Here is a 13174-nt window from a genome sequence, read left to right as displayed (position 1 = left end):
TCGGATTGATGGCTTTATTTATCCGATAACTAATTATGAATATAGGGGTTAAAGTGCAACATTGACTTAAAGGTTATTTATTATTTAATTAGAGTTCAATTAATTTCTTTTAGTAAAGTGAAAATTAATTTATAAATTAAATTAATTGGGTCCATGGATCGAGCCAATTATTAATTCATTGTTGCCAAGAAAATAATAAGCCTAAAGGATTCTCACTCCCAACTTGATATTGAAGACCTATTAGATTTGAGATATCACGTTAGTTTTAGATATTGAGAAAAATATAATGTCTTTAATTATTATTTTTATGTTGCCTATATATACATAGAGTCCATGTATATTTGAAGTTACGCTTTATATAATAATTTTAGAAGACAAGAAAAATATTCTCTCTCTAGAATTTTAGGTTAGTGTTCTCATCTAATGGAGGCTACTACAAACTAAGTTTTCCAAGGTCATTCATGGAGGGTTATGTGTGATTCCTAAAGATAAGACAATTACCAAGAAAATAGAAATTGAAGAAGAAGACATCTAACAAAGGGATCTACAATAAGTAAGAACATTCACTTTAGAGTAGGGATTTAAGGTTTACTCAAATCTTGATTTAACTTTTCTATTTTTAAATTGAATATATCATCATGTTTTTCATGTAAAAAACTTGTCTCTACACATGAATCAAGATCTTTATTTGAAAAACCCTCATAAAGTTTTAAAAAAAACTCTGTTTCCTGAACAGTGGTTATTGAAGAAAATCATCATTCATGGATCCAATTTTATATATGCATATGTATATATTATTATATGATCATGATGTATGTATATTTGTGATTGGATGATGTTGATGTATGTTTGGGTTATGGATGAAGCTTATAAGTTAATAAAATGTAATTTTATCTGTAGACACTCCATTTTATCCGTACCCATTTGTAGGGGTATTCTGATAGAACTAATTTGGCCAAGCTAGGAAAATAAGAAAATCCGACCACCAGATCATAAAATAGATGTCACCATTGAGTCCAGAACGTCCTAAAACCTTGGAGTACATCTAGAGTTTTGTTCGTAATTCATGCAACTCTTAGCACACAGATGAAGGAAAGGACAAAATTGTAATTTTGCACCATTAATTCATTCAAGTCTAATTAAATTTTTAAAAAATAGGCTAATATTATCTTTAAATAAAAAAATAAGCATTGTCATTGTATTCAGAATGCATTAAAAACTTCAATTAGAAAAAATAAGTGAAAACATAATAAAAATAATAATAATAATAATTCAAGTAAAATAAGTAATATATAAATATATAATATAGCTATCAGTTTGTGGCCTTATGCCACAAACTGATTCACGGTGGAATAGATATAAAGAAAAAGAATAAAAAAATAAAAATAAAATAAAAAAGAAGGAAAAACAATAATGTAACTACAATAAAACAAGTATCCAGCAAAACAAATAATAAAAATAATAAAAATAAAAGAAAAAAAGAAACTGAAAGTTGAATTTGTGTGGACTTCCCAAACCTATTTTTTCGGCACCAATTTACAATTCACAATCCCAAATATGGTATATATAAAAAGGTAATAATAAAGAATGAAAATAAAAGATAAAATAAGAAAGAAAAATATAATATGAACATGGTGATTAGGTTTTGACTTACGCCACCACCCAAAAATGGGTTAATATATATATATATATATATATATATATATATATATATATATATATATAAGAATAAAAGAAAAGCAGAAAATAAATAAATAATAAAAAATGTGTGTATTATATCTAGGTGGACGTACCCCAAATATAAGACCACAATATATAAATATATATATCTCTATATATATATTTGTATGTATATATATATATATATAATAAATATAGCAACAAATAAATATAAAAAAAGAAAGAAAAAAATAAATAAAATATAAATGTAAATCAAGTAATTAAACTGATTACAAAAATTGTGGTTAGCCTCATCCATTAGATAAGGTAAGAAATTTACTCTGAATAAATAAATAAAATATAAATGTAAATTGTGATTACAAAAATGTGATTTACTCTGATTACAAAAATTGTGGTTGGCCCTCATCCATTAGATAAGGTAAGAAATTTATTCTGATTAATATTATCAACCAAGTAGTAATGTAAAAATAAAAATAATTGAAATAATGGAAACTCTACAAAGCAATCTATTTCATGGCTCATCTAGAATGCACGAGTATATATATATATATAAAATAAATATAATACAACACGTAAAATAAAGTAAAATAAGAATAACATAGGAAAAAAAATATAAACTTTCCTAAAGCAATATTATTTGTCCAGCAAATAAAATATAATACAACACATACAATAAGATAAAATAAAAATAAAATAGGAAATGAATAAAAACTTTCCTAAAGCAATATTATTTGTCCAGCAACAATATTTACACACCAAAAGTTCTTATACAACCCGTTCCTTCTCAAAGAAGTAAGTTTGCGTATAGTCAACTTTTCCAAAATAGTGTACTTGCTCACCAAGCATTTTTATCCTATAAATACCTCCTTTGTTCAGTCGCTGGAGGGGGACAAAACTACAAACTCACATACACCAATTACTTATATATATATATAGACACACAACCATCCAGACCACTCCTCCTTACCCTATAAGCCTTCAATAGTCCAAGTGGGAGTCAAGTTTCTGTTCGTTGGTCATGGAAAATCAAAACAGAGAGAATAAAAAGCAAGTTGTGCATCAAAATCAAAAGGTATTTTTCTAAATTCTTGCTATATGCATCTTTAGCTTTAATATTGTTCAGATTATCATACTTTCTATCTTGTAAGTAATCATTTTGCTTAAGACAATTATCTTCTAAAAGAATAATATTTCTGCAATACCATTGCTTTATAATCATGTCCTTTATAATGATATTTTCTGTATAAAGTAATAATAATAACAATGATAATGAATAAATACAAATATAACAAACAAAAATAATTTTCCATCGTGGCTGCAGTGCTAAAACTCTCATCTAGTATGATTTCCTTCCAGTATTTGCAATAGGAACAAAGGACTCGTGCATTTATCCAATCAATACATACTGGATGTGGTAGTAAGTGGTGATAATAATAATAAAATATTACACTAGTAACCCATATTGCATGCGTGTATAGCAGTATATACTACTATACTACCATTATATTTATATTTCATAGGAATATAGCATTTCATGAATATGCAATTATAATGGTCATTGGTCAGAACCCTTGTGAGTTCTACAATATATATATATATGGTCAATATATGAGTGACCAGTACCATTAAAGACATGTTTTAATATAAACACTCTACTTTTAATGATAGACATGTTTAAATCAATACTTCACATTTCAAAGCATGTTTTTCTATAGGAACAAGCTTTTTACCATAAAATAAATCAAAGGTTTGCTTTTCTTAAAAAGTTGCCTTCTATTTCTATTTCTATATCTAATATATTTGCAAGTCTTTTCACAAGTCTTCCAAACAAAAATATTTTTCCTCGTAAAAACATAAAGGCCAATAAGTTCAATTTGTCAACTTCCAAATCATGTTGTTAGAAACAACCCTTTAAAACAAAAAAAAAAAGAAAAAAAAAAAGAATATTTTACTGAAATCATATTTTTATAGGTTTCATTTTATAAAAAAATCCAAATAACATGTTTTTCGTACATGTCATATCTTTTCAAATATTTTATAAATATATTTATTTATTTATTTTTCTTTCAAAAAAATAATACTTTATTTAAAATAAAAGATATATTTTTCAAAGAATACCCTACTTTTCTAAAAATAATGAAAAATAATATATTTTTAGAATATTACACAAATCATATCCTTTTCAAATAATTATATTTTCTCTTAAAATAAAACTTCCTTAAAACAAAGTTTTCCTAAAATAAAGCTTTCCTAAAAACTATTTTTCTAAAATAATCAAAGTTTTACCTTTTTCGACCGCGGTTGGTATGATTGCCGGGCCCTCTCCACGTTCCACCCGCTGGCCTATTGGGATAGCAGCTTTAATTTGGCTTTAGGAGTTTTTTAGAATTTTTTTGAAATTTTTTTGGAATTTTTTTAGGCCAAATAAGCATTTTTTTTATGAATATTACATAGCTTTAATAAATATTTACAATTTGAAATACAATAAAAAAAAATTAAATTACATCATTGAACTTTCAAATGGCAAAATCAAAGCCTTAATTACATTCATCCAAAGATAATGTCGCGCCCGGATTTTTTCCCCGCCCTTATAAGGGTTATATTAAACACTTGTGGGTCAGAAAAGGGACTTAATGGGACGGAGTGGCTACGGCCAATTATTATTTAATTGGAGTCACCACCTAACATAGGGTTTGGTTGTGTTAGGTCATCAAAGAATGCCATATGAAGCTTTAAGAAGGTCCAAGACATTTAATTTGGCTTTAGGAATTTTTTAGAATTTTTCTGAAATTTTTTTTGGAATTTTTTTGGGCCAAATAAGCCTTCTGGGAATTTTTTTATAATTTTTCAGGAATTTTCGGTGGTTTTTCGGTGGCTGGAGGGAGTAAGGCCTGCCGATCCGGTGGGCGAGGTGCACCAGCATACGGTGCGCCCGGATCAGCGATGACAAGGATAAATTATATGGTGCAGCGTAGCCCACAGTGCGCTCAAGGCGCACCTAATCAACAGGCACGTGATGCTTACGCGCAGATGCAGTCGGCTCTAACAGGCGCATGCAACGCACTGGCAATTCCCACATGTGTGTGCCCGCGCGTGGCATGTGCATCAACCTCTCTCCAGCACGTGCAGGCGCGTGGGAGCGCATAGCACATGCTGGGAACCTCCAAAGGTGTGTGCAGGCGCGTCAAATGACCATAAGGGAGTCCGATTGCGCATGGGCCATGTTTCAGCCTTTTACAGGTGTTTCACAAGCCTTTGGTGGACCCTTATACAATAATTAGAGCATTTAAATGTTAAAAGCTAAATCCATTGGCCATTTTATTTGCTTTAATCTGTCATTTATTTATTTATGTGATGTATGAAATGCATGGAATAGATAATTATTAATTGTTATTATTCATACATTAGATCCATGATATTTATTTAAATGACTTGATTTATATTAATTAAATTAAGAAAATTAATTGGATGTGATTACTATATTAATTATAGGGCACTTAAAGAGGGAATGGAAAATTATTAATGTTACTAATTAACAAGAATGGTTGTCTCATGAAAATAAAAATATTAAATGTTCATTATAATTAGATCTTTAAAAATATTATAATGACAAAATATTTAATGTTTTATTTTTCGTTGGAGAATTAATAACGTTATACGCTAAATCTAAAACCAATAGTGTTAGCTCCCTAATGGAGTGGTCTATGTGATACCCCTCGACTCCGAGACATAGGTTGATCAAACCCAAGCCCAAGCCCAAACCCGAGGGAATATCAAAAAATTAATATTTAAATGAACAGTACAAAATGAATTTAAGAAATAAATAATAAACACTAAAAGAATTCTAAATTAAAATCCTCAAAATTATATAACTAAAACCCAATAATTCAAAACCTCCATAAATATCCTCCAATAATTAAACAAGCAAAAACAAATAATTTAATTAAATAAAAGCAATTTAAAACAATTAAGCAATAACGCAATTAAATAAAAACAACAACTAAACAAATAGGCAAAGAAAATGAAATAAAAACAATTAAGCAAATAATCCAATAAAAATGCAATAAGACAATAATTAAAATGTCGAGACTATCCTTTTAAAATTAGGGGTATTACATTCTTCTTCCCTAACAAAAGGAATTCCGTTCTCGGCACACCAACTGGGGAACTCTTTACGAAAGAATGCCTTCCACTTCTGGGCGCGGATCGGAGTGCGTTTCGGGGCGGATTTAGCAGTTGGTGGCGGAGTTGATGGCTAGGAAAGCGGTTATGGTTACCTTCTTTCAATATTTCAGGAAACTGCGAGCGATTAACATCCTCCCGTTCCCAAGTAAACTCAGCCTCATTGTGGTGACTCCACTGAACACGCACTATAGGGATAACCTTATTACGAAGAATTTGATCCCGACGGTCGACAATACGACACGGTGGCTCCAAATATGTTGCATCGGGCTGCAACTCAATCTCCCGAACATCAATATGTTGATACCGATCTTCATCTCGCAGAAATTTCTGCAACATGGAAACATGAAATACATTGTGGACGCGATCCAAATGATGTGGAAGTGCGAACCGATAAGCTACAGCTCCAACTCGATCCGAAATCATGAACGGACTGACAAATCGTGGTGACAACTTCCCTTTTCTTCCCAAAGCGTATTACTCATTTCATAGGAGACACTTTGAGTAGAACCTGATCCCCAACTTGAAACTCCAAAGCACGTGTGCGACGATCCGCATAACTCTTCTGCCTACTCTGGGCGGTGCGCATGTGATCCCTAATAAGAACAATCTTCTCAGAAGTATCTTTAATAAACTCAGGACCCAAGAATTTGCTCTCGCCAACCTCCATCCAACAAACAGGCGATCGACATGGTCGGCCGTATAATGCCTTAAATGGTGTCATACCAATAGTCTTTTGGAAACTATTGTTATAAGCAAACTCCATAAGTGACAAGTAATCCTCCCAGTGGCCCTTGAAATCAAGAACACACGAACGAAGCATATCCTCCATGATCTGATTAACTTGCTCGGTCTATCCATCAGTCTGAGGATGATAAGCAGTGCTAAGATGCAACTCTGTACCCAAAGCCTGCTGAAAACTCTTCCAAAACCCTGACACAAAACTCGAATCCCTGTCCGATATAATAGACATAATCTCTGAAATGTAAAGTCTCGCCGACTGCTCCGAAGTGAAGTCAGTGCGAATAGGTAAGAAATGAGCTGATTTAGTCCACCTATCCACGATGACCCAAATGGAATTGTGATCCTTAAAGGAATTAGGCAATCCATCCACAAAATCCATAGAAATGCTCTCCCACTTCCACTCTGGTATTGGTAGTGGCTAAAGAGCTCCTGGCAGCCTCTGATGATCAATCTTGACCATCTGACAAGTACTACACGAAGAAACAAAAATAGCAATGTCCCTCTTCATACCTGCCCACCAAAACTATCGCTTCATATCCTGATACATTTGGTCTCCTCCTGGATGAACAGAAAACTCTGAATGATGAGTCTCAACTAAAACAATTTAAACAACTAATTTAATTAAATAAAATAAACAATACAATTAACTCAATTAAATAACAATTAAAGCAACTAGGCAAATAAGCAAATAATCAAATAAAAATACAATAAAACAATAATTAAAATACCGAGACTATCCTTTTAAAATTAGGGGTATTACATTCGTCCCCCTAACAAAAGGAATTCCGTCCTCGGAATTCGTTTTTACCTTCTCCATAATTTCAGGAAACTATGAGCGAATGACATCCTCCCGTTCCCAAGTACACTTAGGCTCATTGTGGTGACGAACTGTCTAAGCAACAACGTGGCGTAGAAAAATGTATATTTAATCATTGAGCCATGTTATGGGGTTGTATCTATTTATCCCTTATGGATAGATTATAAAGCCACTAAACATGTTTGCAATTTGTTGCAAGGATTTCAAGAATCCAGAAGTCTTGATGATATGGATATATATTTGTCTTTTGACCTAATGCCAAGGTTATAGCTAAGTCAGTGGGAGTATTACATCTGAAATTAGAGATTATAGGGATATTAGTATTAGATAACTATCTTTATATATAGATGTTAGACACAATCTAATTCTTGTTTCATTTTTGGTTTATGAAAATTGTATTGTTACTTTTGGTAAAACTACTTTTATAAAATTGAATAGATGTGTGATTGCTTCTGGTGCATTGAACGATGGTTAATATACTATAACTAGAAGCTCTTAAAATTTGTAGGATGTATAAACTAATGTTGCATCTTCTAAATTGAATGTTAAAAGAATATTTGTTACTCCTGACTCATTGTATTTTTAGTGTCTATTATTGGGTTATAATTAGTCAAAATGAGATTCAAAGATTGGTCAAAGAAGGTTAATTACCTAGTGAGGTAGGGGAGGCTAAACCAACTTGTGAATCCTGTATTGAAGGATAAATAACCCCAAGGGCTTTAATCAGCCAAATGAAATAGACATAAAAAATAATTGGAGTCGATACACACTGACACGTGTGGTTTTTGAACATCTAAGCAAGATTACTCACGTTTTGGATAAATTTACCTGATGCGACACAAGTCTTAAACTTTTGGTATATTCTGAGAGTGTCAAGGCTCATGTGGAGCACAAATTAGGTAAACTTATCAAGACACTTCGATCTGATCGTGGATATGAGTATTTCTTAGGATAGTGCAAAGACTATATGGTTAATGAGGGTGCTGTGTACAAGTTTTCTGCAATTGACGCTCAATGAATTGAGGTGTCAAATAGGAATTAATAACAGAATTTTGTTTAACATGGTTAGATCTTTGATCAGTTATACTACATTATCTCTTTCATTTTAGAATTTAGCCTTGACGATATCGATGCACATTATGAACTGCATTCCATCTTAGTCTGTCTCAAGGATACCTTTTAAGCAGTGTTTTTTTTTCTAAATCTTAGTTTGAATCACATGCACATATGGGGTAGTCTTGCACATGTGCGCTTTATATGGACAAGTAAGTTGGAAGCAGATTATAGGCATGCTTGATTTTATGGCTACTCTGAAGTCACTATGATGGATTATTTTATGATCTCAATGATAAAAGTTGATTGTTAACACTCACTATTTATCTAAAGGAGGATCATATTATTAATTTTTATACCTAGTGGTATAATGTTAGAGAATTTGGTATGAGTAACAATTGTACCACATATGAACACACTTATTATATAGATTAAGAATTATATATGAATTCCCTATTGTTGTGCTAGCATCATCTAGTACACCGATTCCTGCATCAGTATATTGATGTAGTGGGAGGATTATCATCCAATCCGACAGAATCATGTTTTTAGGTGAGACCTTTATGGATATCCCGGTTAAACATGAGTTGGACCAATAAGCTACACGGAAACGTGAACTGATATGGATACAGATTATTTTGGCAAATTGCTATGAAATCAGAGTTGAAATCTATATATTCTAATAAAATCTGGGATCTTGTAGAACTTTCTAGTAGGGTGATACCTATGGAAGGCAAGTTAATCTACAAAAGGATACCAGAAGATTTCTTAGTGAATGAATCATGTGTATACAGGGTAATGTCATTATTTTTCTAATTCTATATATTGATGACATCCTACTCATTTATAATGATGTGGAAGTTTCGTCATCAGTAAAGAGGTAGTTGTTTAATTATTTTGAATTAAAAGATCTTCAAGATGTAAGCTGTATTCCAAGGATCAAGCTTTTGCAAGATCAGGTTAAAAGGAAAATAGGTTTATATTAATAATCCCACATTAATAAAGTTTTGACCAGATTTGATATGCAAAACTCAAAGAATGAGTTCTTACATTATTGACATAGATTGCTCTCTCTAGTAATATGCTTTGGCATGTGGGAGTATCATTTATGCCATGATTTATACCAGACAGGACATCAGCCAGATTGTAGGGATACTCGATAGCTATCTGTAACGAACCGAACCCTGAGGTCCGAATCGTTAGCCGGGTCCTTACTTGAAGCTGAGGTCACTTACGTCAAACCTATCATTTCTAGCTTCAAAATGACTTCCTTAGGATCATCACTAGACTTTCTCAAAGGCTCTAAACACATCCCAAGAGTCGATAATGGAAGAGCATGGGAAGAAGAACCAAGTGAAACCAACCAGTGCATTTCGGTCGACCGATGGAGAGCTTCGGTCGACCGAAGCATACCCCAAACAAAACCAAAAGTCCAACAGTGAGATCCCGAGAGCAGCAGGATGGTTCGGTCGACCGAACCCCATTTCGGTCGACCGAAGCAGGAGATCCCGAGAGTGAACTTCAGGTTTGGTCGACCGATGAGCCATTTCGGTCGACCGAAATGACTCCTCCGAGCCTTGAATCTGAAATTGACATACTGCATTATGAAAATGAAAGGGAAGCTGAAATGGATACTTAACAATGGTTTTGAACTTGTGTTAAACACTCAGAAGATACATCATACTTTAATCATGGACAAAATACCAACCCTTGATCCCATTACAACATCATTCAATTCAATTACAGGGAATTAATACATAGTCCTTGCAAGTGTCTTAATTTAACCCATCTTCTCTGTCTGTTGTTCAAGTCCTTTTGGGAAAAAAGGTACTTGAGACTTTTATGATATGAGAACACCTCGAATCTCTCACCATACAAGTAGTGTCTTTAACACTTCAGAGCAAACACAACTGCCGCGAATTCCAGATTATGAGTAGGGTAGTTGTACTCATGAGTCTTTAACTGTCGAGACCCATAAGCCACTACTCTACTATTTTGCATCAACACACATCCCAAACCATTACGTGAAGCATCACAATAAATTACAAAACCCAAGCCACGCTCAGGTATCACCAACACTGGAGCTGTAGTCAACTTGTCTTCAGTTCTTGAAAAGATGACTCACAGGGTTCATTCCACACAAACTTGATCCCTTTTCGGGTCAAACGGGTCATAGGCGCTGCCAAGCGAGAGAAATCCTTCACAAATCTCCGATAATAACTCGCTAAACCAAAGAAACTACGGATCCTAAACACATTCTTAGGTTGCTCCCAATTCAGAACAGCTTCAATCTTTAATGGATCCACTGACACTCCTCTGCCTTCTGAAACAACATGCCCCAAAAACGTCACCTCTTGTAGCCAAAAGTCACACTTATCGTATTTGGTATACAATTTGTGCTCTCGCAAAATCTGCAATACAATACTCAAATGGATCTCATGCTCCTCCCGAGTCCGTGAATACACAAGAATGTCATCCACAAAAACTACCACAAATTGGTCCAAGTAATCGTGAAAGACACGATTCATTAAGTCCATGAATGCCGCTGGTGCATTAGTCAAGCCAAAAGGCATAACAAGGAACTTATAGTGTCCATACCATGTACGGAACGCGGTTTTTGGGATATCATTATCCCTAACCCGTAACTGATAATAGCCTGACCTCAAGTCAATCTTCGAGAAACAACTAGCTCCCCTCAACTAATCGAATAAATCATCTATCCTTGGCAAAGGATACTTGTTTTTGATGGTGGCATGATTCAACTTCCAATAATTGATGCACAACCTCAAAGAACCATCTTTCTTCTTAGCAAACAAGACCGGTGCGCCCCACAGGTGACACACTCGGTCGGATGAAACCATTCATCCTCAAATCATCAAGCTGCTTCTTCAATTCTTCCAACTCAACTGGTGCCATACGATACGGTGCCATAGATATCGGCGCGGTACCAGGCATCAAATCAATAGTAAACTCCACTTCTTGGTGTGGAGGTAACTCCGCCAAATCCTCTGGAAACACATCCAGAAAATCACGAACAACAGCCGGATAATCTTCTTCCACTATATCATCTTCTTCAGCTAGAAAACTAGCTAAGAAGTAATCACCACAACTCCGTCCACAAACTTCATACAATGATTAAGGCTAGGAATCACTCCGATCTCCCATGAAAAAGAAACAGTCTCCTTTTGAAGTGTAAACTGTAATTCTACCTTTGAAACAGTCAATCGTGGCACGAAAGGAAGCCAACCAATCCATCCTGAGAATGACATCAAAACTAGTCATCTCTAGGAGGATAAGATCAAACACGAAGGTTCGTCCAGCTATCGCAATGGAACAATCTCGTACAACTCAGCTCAATGACACTAAAACTCCAACTGGCGTATCAACACACAATGCCCGATCTAGGAAACTAACCTCTAACCCCGATGCAAGTGTAAATGATGATGAAATGAAAGAATGAGATGCACCAGAATCAAAGAGAATGCGAGCCCAAGAACCAAATACTGGAAAGATACCTCAGAGAACTAATGGACCAGAAAATGCATCAGCCAGTGCAAGTGCAAAGACACATTCCTGTGGTGCCTGTACCGGAGAACTGCCAACCTGAACACATGACTGTTGCACCAACAAAGTAGGAGTATCCCTTCTAGCTGGTCGTGAACCCTGAGAAGACATGGCAGGCTATGGTGGTGGTAGCGGTCTAAAACCTAACTGAACTGTAGTCGACTGTGACGGCCTCTGTCGTGACCCTTTGCCACTACCGGTGCCTGCTCCTTGACTAGGACAATCTCGAATCAAGTGACCCTACTGGCCACAACCATAACAAGCCCTTGGAGCTGAAGAAATTCAAGACGATCTTATAGGGCAACTAGACTTGTAATGCCCTGGTTGTTGGCACTGAAAACAGACGATTCCACTTTTGTCAGATCCAGCTAGCATAAGAGTGGTAGGAGCAGATCGTTAGACTGCTGCCCCTGAAACTGTGATGAACCACTTCTATTCCTTTTCCAAGAAGAACCTTCTGAAGAGGGTCATGCACTTCTCTTTTACTTCCACTGTTCCCTTCTTGCATCCTTGTCTTTAATATCAGCTTCCAGCATCAAAACCCTTTCCACTGCTTCAAAATAAATCTTAATGAATTGTGCCGTGATCAACGGCCTCATTCGATCATTAAGACCGAAAACAAACTTCCGAGTCTTGTCAACTTCATCTCTCACCATTTCTGGAGCAAAGCGAGAAAGTGAAGTGAACTTATTCTCATATTCCGCCACTGACATATTGCCCTGGATAAGGCCAAGAAACTGATCTTTTAGCTCCCACCTCTTAGAAATCGAAAAATACTTCTCATAGAACAATTCTTTAAACTTTTCCCAACTCATCTCCTCCACCTTATACCGACTCGTAACCGACTTCCACCAAAGCTTGGCATCCTTAACAAACTTGTAAGTAGCTAGGATGATCTTCAAATGATCCTCTGTCACATCCATTGAGATCAATTGTGTTTCAACTTGATCCATGTAGTCGTCTGCTACCATTGGATCCGCACCGCCCTTAAACATAACTGGCATTAACTGTGAAAACCCTTTTATGATCTTGAGACGCTTCTGAGCTGGTGTCTCCTCTACATGGACTACATGTTATGGTGTCGGCTACGGATTAGCAGTAATCGTTGCCCTCAAAGCACTTTGCAACAAATGA

The sequence above is a fragment of the Cornus florida genome, unplaced genomic scaffold, assembly GCF_030987335.1.
Source record: "Cornus florida cultivar Cherokee Brave unplaced genomic scaffold, ASM3098733v1 CherokeeBrave_3.0.0_Hap2_Chr03, whole genome shotgun sequence".
In the NCBI taxonomy this organism is placed as follows: Eukaryota; Viridiplantae; Streptophyta; class Magnoliopsida; order Cornales; family Cornaceae; genus Cornus; species Cornus florida.
Note: the sequence above shows the minus strand (reverse complement) of the source record.